The following is a 14,163-nucleotide window of genomic DNA, read 5'->3' as shown; positions in this document are numbered from 1 at the left end:
TGCTGGATCTTCTCTCCTCTTCCTCTCTACGGCTGCGGGACACGGTGATACACCCTAGGCACCCTAGGGCCTAGGCCTGCAGTAATACACATCCACTGTTTTTCATTTATTAGTACTTAATTGAACCTGCCTTTTCAATCATCCCCTACTATGAGATACACCTGCAACATTTCACAGTCTACATTTGTGTATCCTGAATAGTTTTCTGTCACTTCTCTGTTCTGTGCTGTACAAGGCATCAAGCTTCATTACAGCAGTGTTCACCTCATCAGTCAGCCATTGGTGATCCACTTACTCTTGTAGTATTGAAGTTGGTTTAAGCTATATATATGTCTTAATCTTATAGCCAGTGGTTCAGCAGCTTTGTATTTTGTGTAAAAAAAACTCCAGTCCTGGTGATATGTTACTTCCAAATGACCTGTCCATTCTGAAGCTTCCTTTGCTGACCAGAAAGAAGTTCTGACCTTCAGAAATTGTGCTGATAATGTGACATCTCTGGAGTGTTCTATAAAAGCATCCAGATGATATTATAAGGTATTTTAGCACCAAAATACATAGAAATCTGATTCTCTCTCCTCATTTAAATCTTCTTTATTTCTGAAGTTTACCTGTTCTTAAAACAAAAACTCTGGCTTAGTCCTTGGTACAGCTTAGGAGTGGTACTGTTATCTGTATGGTTTGGTAACCATACATCACTGGAGAGAGCCAGGAGCCCCTCAAGGCCTCCAGAGGGAGATCCTGTCCACCTAAATAAGGTGTGTAACCTTTAGCAATCAAGATTTTTTAGAAGTCTTTAGCATCACCTACCTCTCTCCAGAGTCTCTGTAACAAACATAAACACTTTAGAAGGACTGCTTTATCATGTGTCTAAAATTAAGAAAAGCATGCTGGTCAGCTGTAATTATATGTGATTTTTGGGAGCCACATACTGGTTGCCCGAAAGTGCTTCTGGTCACCATAACTGCTCAAAGTGAAAAAAGACCATTTGTCATTCAAGCTGAAAAATCAGAGGACTTATGCTTGTGTTTTCTGTGACCTTAAAGGGGTTATTTGATAGTTTATAATCTTAAAAATTGTTACTGGCTCCTTTTTCCCTTTCATTTGCTATTGCATCATCAGAGTGTGCTGGTATTTAAGTATGGCTTTGCAGGGGAAAAGTTTGGAAGCTTCTTTACAAAAAAGCTATTTAGAATAAAGCTTGAGAAACAAAGAGCATAAACAATAGGTAAGCTGGATTTGGGAGATAACTAGCTATCCAGGGCACTTTTCTTTATCTGTATAGATCTCTTAAACTAATCTCCAAGTGTCAGGCTTTGGCTACTGGGAGTTGATTTTTTTTTTTTTTAAAAGACACATATAAACTCCCAAAGTTTCCAATTTCTTCAAACGTCTTCCACTTTCCCTTTATATCCCTGGTCTTCCCCATGCATCTTCTGTTTTATAACTCTGTTCTCCCCGGGGCTGCTGAAATTGTCTGCTCTTTAGACCCCAGAGCCGAATAAGGCACGTCTGGTTGGGAAGATACCATATTCCGTGGGAAGCAGGGGTGAGGATGCCTGGGCGGAGAGGAAAAGGCGGGGGAAGGGTGAGGGGTTGTATTCTTGACCTTAGGTAGCTGGTGCTGAGAGGTAGCGCATTGTGTGGGAACACAGACAGAGCTAGAGCTCGTGGATAGGAAGGAGGGAGCAAGGAGGAGGGAGGAGGAAGCTGGGACAGCGAGGGGGGAGGAGGAGGAGGAGAGAGCAGCATCTCTATCTTTCTTTGCAGACCACGCTTGCTAAACAGCGAGGGGAGCCTCATGCTTTCCTAATATCCATCACTCCCTGCTTCCAGCGTGGTCGCAGACAGAGCAACAAAGAGGGTCTCAGAGGTAAGATCCATGCAACTTGCAAAGCTGTAGCTTCTGCCAAAATAAGGGGAAGCAGCAGCAACAATAGAAAAGATTATCAGCACCTGGGAATGCTCAGAGACGGCAGGGGGGTAAGTGGAAGCCCAGGTCTCCCGAAGGTTAGGGAAGTGTTGGTCCCAGCAGCAACAGGAACGGAGTAAGAGGGGAGCAGAGCAGGTCCGAGGGGATCGGGACACCAGCCAGCGATATTTTAGGTGCGGGCAGTTTGTGTCCCAACTGCCTGTGTAGGAAGAGGAGAGAATAGTGTAGGAGCAAAACTGATACATGGATAAATGAGACTTAACAAAGGATACAAATGGTTTATTTACCCAAAATATAGTTTTGGAGTGAACAAAACAATTCATTACTTTGTGCATGCCAGAAGAAAAAAAAGAAAAGAAAAGCTAAAGTCTGCATATTGTTTTGACTTTTTTTTACTTGGAAGTTTTATTTTTCATTTTAGGACAGTGTTTCAGTTCAAAAATGCAGTTAGTAGCAAACAACAAGAAAAAAGGGCAAAATTCCCAAAATAATGTGATTTAAAAAGTCAAACAAAATGGGCTGACAATTATTTGAAGAAAATATTTGTGATACCAAAACAAGGTATGGTATTTGACGTGAGAAATACAGTTTCATTTCATTTAGGGAAAAAAACCAAACCACAATTTTGTACTGGCCTGAAATGAAATTTCTACTTTTGTGTAATTCATCCACTTAGACTAAAAAATCAGCAATTTGATTAAGTGTATTTATAAAGTGAAATGCTTATTTTCAGTTGTGGATACTGGGAGCTTAAATGAAGGAGACAAACTATAGCATCTCTACATTGCAGAAACTGATGTATGCCTTTTGCTTGTGCTTTGTCTCATTTACTTTACTTTTTGAGGTATGGGCTACATTTGTTTAGATCTAATACTTCATAGACTCTTCTGAAAACTATTAACTAATAAAAGTTATAGTGCCAGTGTTTGTTGTTAAACATGTTGAACCACCTGCAGAGAAAATTAACAGTGGTTTGTATGTCTTATGAATGAGAGTCTTTAGGACCTAATGACTTTTTGTTTTGTTTTGTTTTGTTTTGTTTTCAATGAAATATAGAATCATTTTCCAAAGCTGGACATTCTGGAATATTTGTGCTTAATTGGAAGTTTTTATGTTTTCATCTCAACATTAGCTAACTAAAATAGCTGTAGTGAGTTGATTTGATGTGTGAGGGAGGAAGCTGGAACCACCTCTCTGGTGCATTGGGAACTTGGAGGTGGTAGACTTCAGTTTGATTTGCTTTTTCATCAGTGTAAATTTACTGGTACAAGTGGATCAACATCAGGTTCTGTACTGGTCTACATTGCCTCATTTTTCTTACAAATGAGAGAAAAGCCACATCCCAGCAATGGGACTTCTCTTCCACCAGCTTTTACAATGTTCTTAATTGCTCTTTCTGGGCTTATTTCAGTTATATTATTATTTTCAGAATATAAGTAACAGTCTGACACTGGTTACCACGTCTGGTGTGGTAGTTGTCAGCTCTAGCTTTGAAATTTACTTAAGTTAGTAGACAATCAGGATTTTTATTAGAACAGAAAACACAGAATAACTTGCTTTCCTGTCAGCCCACCCCCTTGCTTATACTAGTTTGGGTTTGTTTGGTTGTTTTTTTCTCTTTAATCTATCTTTTGATTTGCTGACTTCAGGAACAGTGGATATATTTTTGAAACCTCTTGTTCTGCTTTGTCCTTAATGTACAGCTATTTAAGTAAACATTGAATTAATTCAGGCCTAAAAGTGACCTTTTGTTTCCTTAGTACAAAATGATCTTTTTATTTTTCTTTTTTTTGTTTGTTTGCTTGTTTTTGTTTTTACTACAGTTTTGATTTTCTGTGGCTTCTGTTAAAGAAATGACATGTTCTCACTTTGGAAAGTTTTAGCTGTTAGATGTATAAAGAAACATTAACAAAAGAAGCCTAACACAAATCTACCATTGCAGGTAAATTTCATTTGAAGCTAACATTCTTTTCTATTGAGACAATAGTTAGCTATTGTTCTCTTAAAACAACTTTTCCATGAATTGTATTGTTCCTGAAGTTTATAAGGGCTGGATGCAAAGCTCCCTGAAGTCAGGAAGAGACATTCCATAGACTTCAAATGGCTTTGGATCAGGCCTGTCACGTGAGATTAGCTCCTGACAGAAGATGTAATAAGCACAAGCCCAGAAAGGAATGATTTAGGAATGGAATTTCACTTAGGCTCTGATCATCTTTGCTTTGTGAATATCAATTAGGCACAATGTTTTTATTTTCTGTTAAAAACGTGTGCATTCCTTGGTATCGGGAATATACGGTTTTTCTTCTCACTTATGCCTCGAGTCTACTGTCTATTTGTGTCTGTCTTTAAATACCTTGTTAGGGTAGTCTGTCTTTGGATACAATAGTTCCGAATCTCTCAGATGAGATTTCATGTTATTCAATAAAACTATGCATAATATGCACAAAGTTAAGGAAAGAGTTTTCTAATGTGAAATAGCAAGTTAAAAACAATGGTTTGAATTCTGTTTTTCCTTGTTAAACCGTAAGAATATACTCTGTATAAGAAATTACTGGCTTCCATAGTTTCTCTTTTAATAAAACAACACCTGTCCCCAAAACCCAGAAGTGATTGCTGTATAAAATGTGAAAAGTGGCAAAGTCAGACATTTGCAATTTTTCTGCATTTGAAGCTTATGGAACTTGCACACTGTAAAAGTAACCATGAGAAAAACAGTATAGTTTTATATAACAAAAAAAAAAAAAAAAGGGCATTTTACATAGCAGAGTTAAGTAAAGCAAAATTTGGATTAGGAAGTTGTAAACTTTCAAAGGTGGTTCTTATTAATAAATGAAAGCTTGTGAGACTCCCAGACCCTCTAGTGATGCTGGGCATAGTTATCTTTAGGGGAAAATTGCCTTTGGTTCTTATTGATTGTGGTTTTTCTAATGAATACAAAGCCTGCACAGTGAATGATAAGTGATCTGTCACTCCCTTTTTTCACCTTCATACAAAATAAAGCATCTACTTACTCTCAGCTGAGATCAGGCACAGCCAGGGATTTATTTCATGTGAATAAAAGCTACATGAGGGGCATAAAAGGCTAGTGGAACGAAAACAAACCAAAATCTATGTGTAAACATCCCTACTTTCACAAAAACATGCCTGTGTTCATGTATTCTACCTGTGCACAGGGAAAGCATTGCTTCTTGAACTACAGCTGAATATTTCTTTGCTTTTTTCCCACGTAGACGATGGTTAATGATTCAGTCAGTTGGGAAATCTGACTAAAACTTCAAAACTTCTTTTACACAGACTGTGGCAGGAAATACTACATTATACTAATGAAATTCTTATTTTCTTAGCATATTGTAGTATTTCTTAGTATATATTGTAGTATATTATTTTCTTTTCTTCTTATGAGAAACTTATGCTCATTTTATAGGTATTTGTATCTGTACCTCTATAGTTACACCTAAGGATTCCAAAGATCATTGGTTTGTTTTCAGTCTGCCTTCAGTTGCCATTATCCATATGTTACCTTTCATGCTTAAATGTTTATGTGAGGAATAAAGGAAGTCTAAGAAGTAACATTGCCATTGGTATATCTCTGAAGAAACAGTAAAAGAAAATTGCCATTTAGACAGTGTATACTGTAGGAAATATGCTGTGAAATATGCTGATTGAGTGTTATATGAAGAAAATAACTTTCTTCTAGTTAAACACTACAGCAGTACTTCATGTACTAGAAGCAATCTGTAATTATGTTGATGGCATATTTATATAATTATGCAGTAGCTAAAAATGAAAAATTATTTGTAGAAAGTTTATTAACACCACAGGAAAGAAGATATATAGTAAAAGCATAGAATCATAGGATATCTCGATTGGGAAGGCACCCATACAGATAGATCATCTGGTCCCTGCTCCTCACAGGAGAGCCTAAACTAAATCATATGACTGAGAGCATCCAGACATTCCTTGAACTCTCTTAGGCTTGGTGCTCTGACCCTGTGCCAGTGTCCAACCATCATCTCAGTAAAGAACTTTTTCCTAATGTCTGACATAATGCTGTCTTCCCCTGGTTCAGATTCATTCCATTCCCTCTTGACCTCTCACTGCTCACCAGAGAGGAGGTTGGCACCTCTGCCTTTGCTGTCCACCCTGAGGGGGCTGTGTACTACCATGAGGTCCCCCTTGGTCTTCTCCAGGCTGAACAAACCAAGTGACCTCAGCCACTCCTCAAGTCTTGCCTTTGAGAGCATCTTGTCACCCTCCTCTGGACAGACTCTAGTAGTTTGATGTCCTTCCTAAGTTGAGGCACCCAGAATTGCACACAGCATTTGAGGTGAGGCCGCACTAATGCAGTGCAAGGAGGGACAATCCCTGCCCTCGACAGGCTTGCTATGGCTGTGATGCTGTGCCTCGCATGACATGGTTGGCCCTTTTGGCTGCCAGGGCACAGACTCACATTTCCATTAATCCAAACCCTCAGATCTCTTTCCATGGGGCTTCTCTCCACCCCAGTTTGTACGTGTAACCAGGATTGCTCCATCCGAGATGGAGAATCCAGCACTTGCTCTTGTTAAATTTCCTTTGGTTGTTGCTGCTCTCTAATCTCTGTAGGTGTCTCTCTCTATAAGGCCTCTTGACCCTCGATTGACTCCACAGCTCCTCCTACCTAGGTTTTTCAGCAAACTACTTCTCTGTCCAGATAATTTATAAAAATATTAAATAACACTGGCCCTAAAACTGAGCCCTGTTGAACCCCATGGGTGACTGGCTGCTAGTCTGATGACACCCCATGTACTGTAACTCTGAGCCCTCATCTTGTCATCTTACAAAAAGATGTCATCTTTTAAGAATCTTGGGAAGTTTGTCTTCAAAATAACAGTGACTTTTTTTCTGTATGAAATAGAATTTATGTAACTATCTTGAGCATCTTTGAAGTGTCAGCTGTGAATTTCACAGTATTTTAACTTAGAAAAGACAACCTGCCTTTTTTCTCCATGCCTAAGGCAGCAAGGAAATTAAGGAAGAGATGAAAGAACAGAATTATAACAGCTTCTATTTTTAGAGTATCTCCTATTTGCCTACATCAGCCCACTGATGAACATTAGTACCAATATGTTCATGTGGCCTCAGCTTGAACTATACGCTCTTTTACAATTTGTACATAAACAACAGTTTAAAGCCTAGACAGACTACATATGTTTTAAATTATGTAAATTACCCTCGCCTAACTGCATGCATGCTTCTTCAGCTGCTCTGTCATAGCTACTCATGGCTAAAAGCTTTTGTCTTTGAGGCCTTCATAAAGAAGGAGACTTTTGGTTACTTTGCACTAAACCACTTCTATCTTGTAAACTGCATTTCCAGCTTCATGCTCTACATATCTTTAATTCTTCTGCCATTTACTTCCTCTTCCATCAAACCTAATCATAATCTTATTTTCTTTTAGTGGACTGGGAAGATGGAAGTAGGGATTTTTGGCAAGCTGTTAATTTCATGTACTGGTCTACAAGCAGTAGACTGACCATCTATTCTAATTGTCTGCTCTACACTGACAATCCTACCTCTTCCAGTTTAACTGTGACATGGAGCTTTAATACAGAAGGGAGAAGGGCTCCTGTTCAGAGGAATAATAGGAGGAACAACTAGGAAATCAGGTAGTGTTGCCATTTTCTGGGAAGATGTGCTTAGAACTGGTGACAGAATAAAAGGGAAATACAGTATTTTCCTTGGGAATATTAAGCAGATATTGGGTTTGCTGATGCAAAAACTGGTCTTATTCATACCAGTTCAGATAGCTGTGTTAATGAGTTTCTTTGGTTAATGGACCTGCTAGTCCTTAATGGACCTGTCTTTGCTCCACCACTGAGTATTCCTTTTTTCTGATATGATCCTGCCATATATTTCTATAGCTTAATTCACATATGTTTAGTATGATCTAGAAGATTGCTTAATCTGAATAATTTTGTGCTCCCATCCATCTGAGTCATCAAGCCATAACATCAATACGCATATGGATGTTTTTGTATGGCGGCTAAATCTATCTAATGGGCTGCCTTCCCATACAGGGAAGCCAATGATCCCAGGTACTGTTCATATCAGAGTAGATACATGTCTTTATTTGCAGTTTGGCTGATTAGTAGAGAGCTTAGAAAATTGTAATATTCTTCAGCTATAATTCAGGTCTTCTACTGAATTTCTCACTGCATATGTTATAAAATAGATGTGCCTAATAAAGGTCTAGATAATGACTTTAAAGTACCTAAAAAAAGCAAATGCTTTATTATACCTATGCATTTCTAGCATTTAGTTATTACTGTGCCTTAAAGGATCCCTACAATCTTAAAAGGTCAGGTTACATTTTTCAGTTAAAATACTAACATTTGGAAATTTCAGGCAGTGATTGTGGATAGTCTTCTATAGATGTTACTATGTCTTTCCTTGTGTGTGTGTCTTCTTTTCTTTTATCCAGTGAAGTTTCCCAATATATTCTGATGCTTACTTTATTTTTTTTCTTTCTGTTATGCAGCCAGCATTTCATATGCACAACGGAAAGGCAAAGTCAGCTGAGGGATCCAATTGGGAGTATCAGTTGGTGTGAAAAAGAGTGCAGCAAGTGGGGCAGGTGACTTGGCTTGAGTTCATTCCCAGGTTTCAGCCCACTGACAATGTTCACTGTGTAAAGTATTCTCTCTTGGGTTCTCTTTTACAGAAATTCAATGATTTCTCTCCAAGGAAAAACTTAAGCATTGTTCTGGAGCTAATTTATTTCAAAGAGTGCTCCCACTAGGCAAAGTGTATGACACAATTACTTATGACTCTCCTAATCCCACACGATTCTCTAATACTCTTGAAGTAGGTCTCCTACTCTGTGTGTAATGTGATGCAACATCCCCGTTCATGTATCGCATGCTTTTAGTTCCATGCCAAAAAAAGCTGCTCTGATAAAAGCTTCAATACAGCCTGCATAATAATGAAATGAAACTGACTGGGGAAAAGACCACACACAAATAGTTATAGCCATGGAGGCCCAGCTGAGGCCCAGAGACACTTTGGCCTGGCATCAGGTGATGTGAACATGGTCTTGCAGTGTGAATTCAGGCAATTCTCCAGTCCTGGGCATAAAGTCCTGGTATCTCTTCCTGAGCCAGATGCTCGTAACAGTAGAGGTGTATGGTCGTGCTGACAGGTCAGTCTGGGTGTGAAGTAATGGTGTCTAGGATGGCAGCAAGAAAACAAAGCTTTATGGATGGTGCTATTCCCATTTCAAATTAGCTCTACTGCTTCGCTGTCCTTTCACTCCTAGGTGGCAGTGCTTTTGCATGTAATTTTGTTTCTTTGGCACTGTGTTCACTTTCTAAAGAAAAAAGGCTATCTTGAATTCAAGCTAAATTTTACTCAGTAAGAATGATCCCTTTAAATTTGCAAATAGATCTTAATCTACAGGGAAAGCTTTCTGAGGTTTGGTTGGTTTTTTTTTCCATTGTGTGCTTCTGTGGGTCCAGGATGAAATAAACTTTTCTTTTTAAGGTGCAATTTTTGATATATCCAATTAGAAATTGCTTTCACAGTTGTATTTGTTAGTTTATGTGATGAGAGTCTGGAAACTCCTAAAGACGCTGTCACAATGCATGAGAAATAGTCTGACAAACAGCAGGACTGCAAAGGAATAATCTGTTCCTTGTATCTTCTACCTGCATCAGAATTAAGTGTAACTGCAGCCAAAGAATTTGCCAACACTCAGGGCTGTGTATAAATGCATGCACATGAAAAGCTAGTGTGTTTTACTAAGGCTTTATTCACACATCCTCTTCTGACTGCAACTGTGCTGGCTGAGATGGTTCCTGCCCCTAATAACTCCTTACTGCACTTCTGCCAGAGAGGTGACTGTGCCAGTTGAGCTGCTCCTGTGCATGGCTCCTAATCCATTCTGTTTGAAATTAATAGGGCTGGTGAAGATGTATTACTATAACAGTGTTAACTTTTTTTACCAAAGAGGGTCAGAGATTGCTCACAAGGAAAACAATGTGTGTAAAACTGGCAGGGCAATGATTTCCAACAGCAGAGCAGTAATGAGCCTCTATAAAATAGATTGGAATCTTTCAGTGAGCACTGCCAGAAGTGGAAGATTTGTTGATGGCCTTGTGTGCATTTAATTAGTGCCACTGATTTTTCAGTATTTTCTTCTTGCTATATAGGTATGACCTTAGGTTTGTACGTATGTTGCCTGTTCACAAGTAGTTTGAATGATCCATGGTCAGGATTCAGTTAAATGAAAATATTTGTAGACTTGGGGTTCATTAAGTTTTTTCCCCCTGTTTTAACTTTATCTAATTTACATTCTTGCTGGAGCTGCTCTGAGGGCTCTGATTCAGAATCAGGCCCCCTGTTCTGTTTAAGCACATGCAATTTATTTTAAAAATAACAAACATGATTAAACATTGAACATAAATCCTCAGGATCTATCACTGAACAGAAATCCTTGGGGTCTGGTTTAATTCAAAACTCACCAAAACCAGAAAGATCAATTTGAACAGCCCTTATATGGCTATCATCAGCATTTTGTCTGAGAACTTTATGAATTCTAAAACTTCTAAAAAAACACATCTTTTCCCCCTCTTTGCTACTTTTTTTCTTGCTGGTTTATGCCTTATTTTTTTTATGGTAGTAAACTAATATAGAGGAGAAGAGAGTTTTTAAAGATGTCAAGATTCTTGGCTGCTTGAATCCCACACCATTCCTTTTGTGAATTCAGTTTCACTCTTTTCTGACAGACATTAAAGTAAATAAACATTGGCTAAGCTGAGCAGATAATATAAGGTGATTTAGAACTGGCTTTAAAACAAGCATTATAAATCCCAGTGTTTGCATTATAAATGATGAATAGTTTTATTTTTAAAATGTTGACATTTATCTGTTACCCTTTATCTGTTGCATTAACACTGGTACATCACTGACTTTTAAATTAGGAGGAATATTGTCAGTGTAGGAAAAAATAGTATCAATGCCAGTTTAAAAAAAAATCAAAGCCAAACAATTTACCACTTGGGCATAGTTTATTAAACCAAAGTTAGTTTAGAAGATTGTATACTGTGAAATCCATCAAATTTTGGAGCAGACTTTGTCCTCATTTCGAGCAATAGAACTTCATGGCAGGATGATATTTTAGCAGTGTGCTACAAAAATTGTTGTCAAAGCACAAGAGACCAAATATAGTCACTAGTTTGGCTAAACTCCAAATTTGTGCATATGTATGGATCCTCAGTAGGTTGGTCTTGTTAAGAGTTTTTACTTGTACATATGAGTTCACTTACATATTTAGAGTGGGTTTTCAGTAGGACCTCCCATAATAATGAAGGGGAGAAGGGTGCTTCTCTAGGTGTTTGCCTGACTTCCAGGGTTTTGTCTGGATGTGTATTATTTCTGTTTGACCATTTTGTTCAATTTCAATCCCTCAGAAAGGTGGGAAATGAAACTGTTTAAAAGCACCCATGGTAATCTCTGGTAGTTTTGTGGAAAATTATTCTCTAAATATTCTGGAAAATGGGAAAACTGCTCCAATTATCAATAACACAGGTGTCTAGAGAGAAACACTGTTTGAAAAATGTTATAAAATATGAATGTATAAAAATCTGTATCAGTCCTTAGCATACAACATGCACACCATTTAAAATGTGTATGTTTATTGAGTGAAGTTATGTCAGCAAGCAACATCTGCGTGTTAGAAGTAGAATTCTCTATGACACTGATTAGGTAGAAATACTGTGGGTACATGTGCACAATCAAAGCATCATGATGGCACTGTCAAGGCATTTTAGACAGAGCAGTTGGCTTTTAGAAGGCAGATGTTTGAGAGTGGTTTCAAAACCAAAAACTCAAAAGTTTTTTTTCTTGTTGACACTTTTCCTTCTACTCTCTTTGTAAAATCTTCTTGGTATTCCCACAAGTACCTTAGGACATGAAGCAATTGTGATAAAACAAAATAAATCCTTAGTTCATTGGCTAAATTTGGAAAGAATTTTTTGACATTTCTGACCATCCTTCAAATAGGGATGTCAGAGTGCAGAGGTCAGGGTAGAGAAGCCTTGGGATATCAAAAGGTGGTGAGAAGAATGGCTGGGATTTCCAGCAGCCTAAGAGTACTCTTTTGTCTCTGGTGGTCAGTTGTCGAGGATGATGCCTGTGGACATCAAAGAAATGTCTAAACAGTGTTATCAAGGCCTGTCCTTTGCCCCCTGCCATGTAATAGGCCTCTTTTTCAGGAAAACATTGGGAATGCTGAGAAAGCGAGTTGTCCTATCATAGTGCTATTAATTCAGCAAGAAAGCGGATCAATAACATTTGCACTAACCAGTAAAAAAATCTGTTAGTTTTTAAAAATGCAGATTAGTCAAGCCTATAAATTAGACACTGCACATCCAAAAATCAATTTTAATGTTTTTTTCATAACGTATAAGTAATGAGGCCTTCGTTTCAAAGAATTCCTTTTTGCCTTCATGGACATTTTATGGAGAACTGATCTGAGAAAACGAAACAAAACAAACCCCCTACCTTTCTTTAACAGTTGCTAAGAAGTTTGGTTTGTTGATTGTTTTTGTTTGGTTGGTTTTATTAATGTATTATATGTACCCTGAGGTATTTTTAAAGACAAGAGGGAGATGATATTTTATGCAATTCATGCTTGAAATACTGACTTTGAAGCCTGGAAGTGTTATGCCATCATTTTCAAGATAATATATTTCAAATCCATTCGTCCTTTTAGTACACTGGTGGAGGAACAGCTATTGTGAGCTGTTTGTGCTAAATGCAATAAAATGTTATGAGAAAAAGAAATACTATTTGCTTCTTGTTATTTTGGATTTCTTTTTAGAGATCAGAGCTCTTTAAACCCTCAGTTTTGCAGAGACATTGCAAATTCTCATGGTGAACAGCTGGTGTAATCAACTGGGCCCGAGCAAAATAAGAGCCTATTAAGCCTAAAATAGGGACCAACAGAGAGGAAGGCAGCCTAGAAATGGGCCTGTGCTGGTAATTCCTGTGAAGCAAACTCTGGGGGTTTTTAGCTGATTCAGAGCCAATGATAGTGCCTGTGTCATTGTGCAATGCTGCTGCCCTTTTTAAACTAAGAAGACACAATGTAAAAAACATTCTTTGCGGGACTGAGGACTCAGTACAATTTCTGGCTATGGATCAGTCTCTAGGAATATTTGATAAACCCAATTTTTAGAATTCACTGCTGCACACATTTTGCTAAGAGTATATAATTAATTAGAATATACTTGAAATCTTTACTAAAATTAGACCACATGAATACACATAATTGCATTATTGTCATAAGGAAACAACATTAATTCAATATGAAGATGCTTAAACCAAATGGTAATGTAAGTATTAAAAATAAACCTGTGGTCGAATCGACAACTCTCTTAAACAGAGGAAATAGGAGCTGGGATTTTTTAGCAGGTGGTTATGAGACATCTTTTCATATAGCTAAAAGTGTAAGTGCAATGTGTTTTTGAAAGTCTGAAATGAAACTGTTTAAGGACCTTGTGTTTCTCTACCATATTTCATTTTACTGTAATTTAGGACTAAAGAGAAAACTTTGATATAAATCTATGAGTTAAGTTTAACTGGGAGAACATGGATAGTAATATCACTTGCTACACTAAAGTTTATAACAAGTAACAGATGTGCTGGGATAATTGTTATTTGTTTGGATGGATATTGCACTTGAAAACTGGGGCTGCTAGATGATTCATCATTACTACCTTACATCTAGTAAAGAAGATGAAGAGCTACAGGTTTGCTTGCGTGCTTGAGTGACCGCAGAGAGCCTTCATGGTCATATTCATTTTCCTTGCTACTCTGAGAGTCCAAATGCTTTTCACTTTCAGGGTATGGATCTTGAACACTGATACTATGCACTCCATAGTTAATATATTTTATAATAGACCATATAATGCTACTTCTGGAAAAAACATGGAAAACAAAGTATTGCACCTCCTATAGCATTTTAATCTTTTTCTTACTACATCTGTGTTTTTTCTTGTCATAGCTGCATCCTGATTTTGCAAACTTCCCTGTCCCTAACTTTTCAGAAGAGAATATTTTCAATGAGTGAAGAACATCCTTCTCTATTAATTGGAGAGATATGGATTTGATGGATGGAATGTTCAACGCATGAGACTTTAGCAGGGTCTGTTGTGATAGGATAAGGGGTAATGGTTTTTTAAAAAAAGAGG

At 37.7% G+C, this 14,163-nt stretch overlaps 1 protein-coding gene across 4 annotated transcripts in view; it reads left to right on the top strand.

Moving 5' to 3' along the window:
- Positions 1-1,682: 1,682 nt before the first annotated feature.
- The window catches only part of GREB1 (growth regulating estrogen receptor binding 1), an 89,166-nt gene continuing 76,685 nt past the window's right edge, over positions 1,683-14,163 (top strand). For 3 of the 4 annotated variants that reach the window (XM_042032983.1, XM_042032981.1, XM_042032982.1), the window contains exon 1: positions 1,689-1,870. The gene's annotated coding sequence lies outside the window, so the exon portion shown is untranslated. Of the gene's footprint in view, positions 1,871-14,163 lie in introns of all 4 variants that reach the window. The other variant, XM_042032984.1, reaches the window with a different exon arrangement.

This window comes from Corvus kubaryi, unplaced genomic scaffold (assembly GCF_017639235.1).
Source record: "Corvus kubaryi isolate FWS band 111438036 unplaced genomic scaffold, C.kubaryi_AGA036_p1.0 37354, whole genome shotgun sequence".
NCBI lineage: Eukaryota > Metazoa > Chordata > Aves > Passeriformes > Corvidae > Corvus > Corvus kubaryi.
This window is presented reverse-complemented; position numbering and strand designations above follow the sequence as displayed.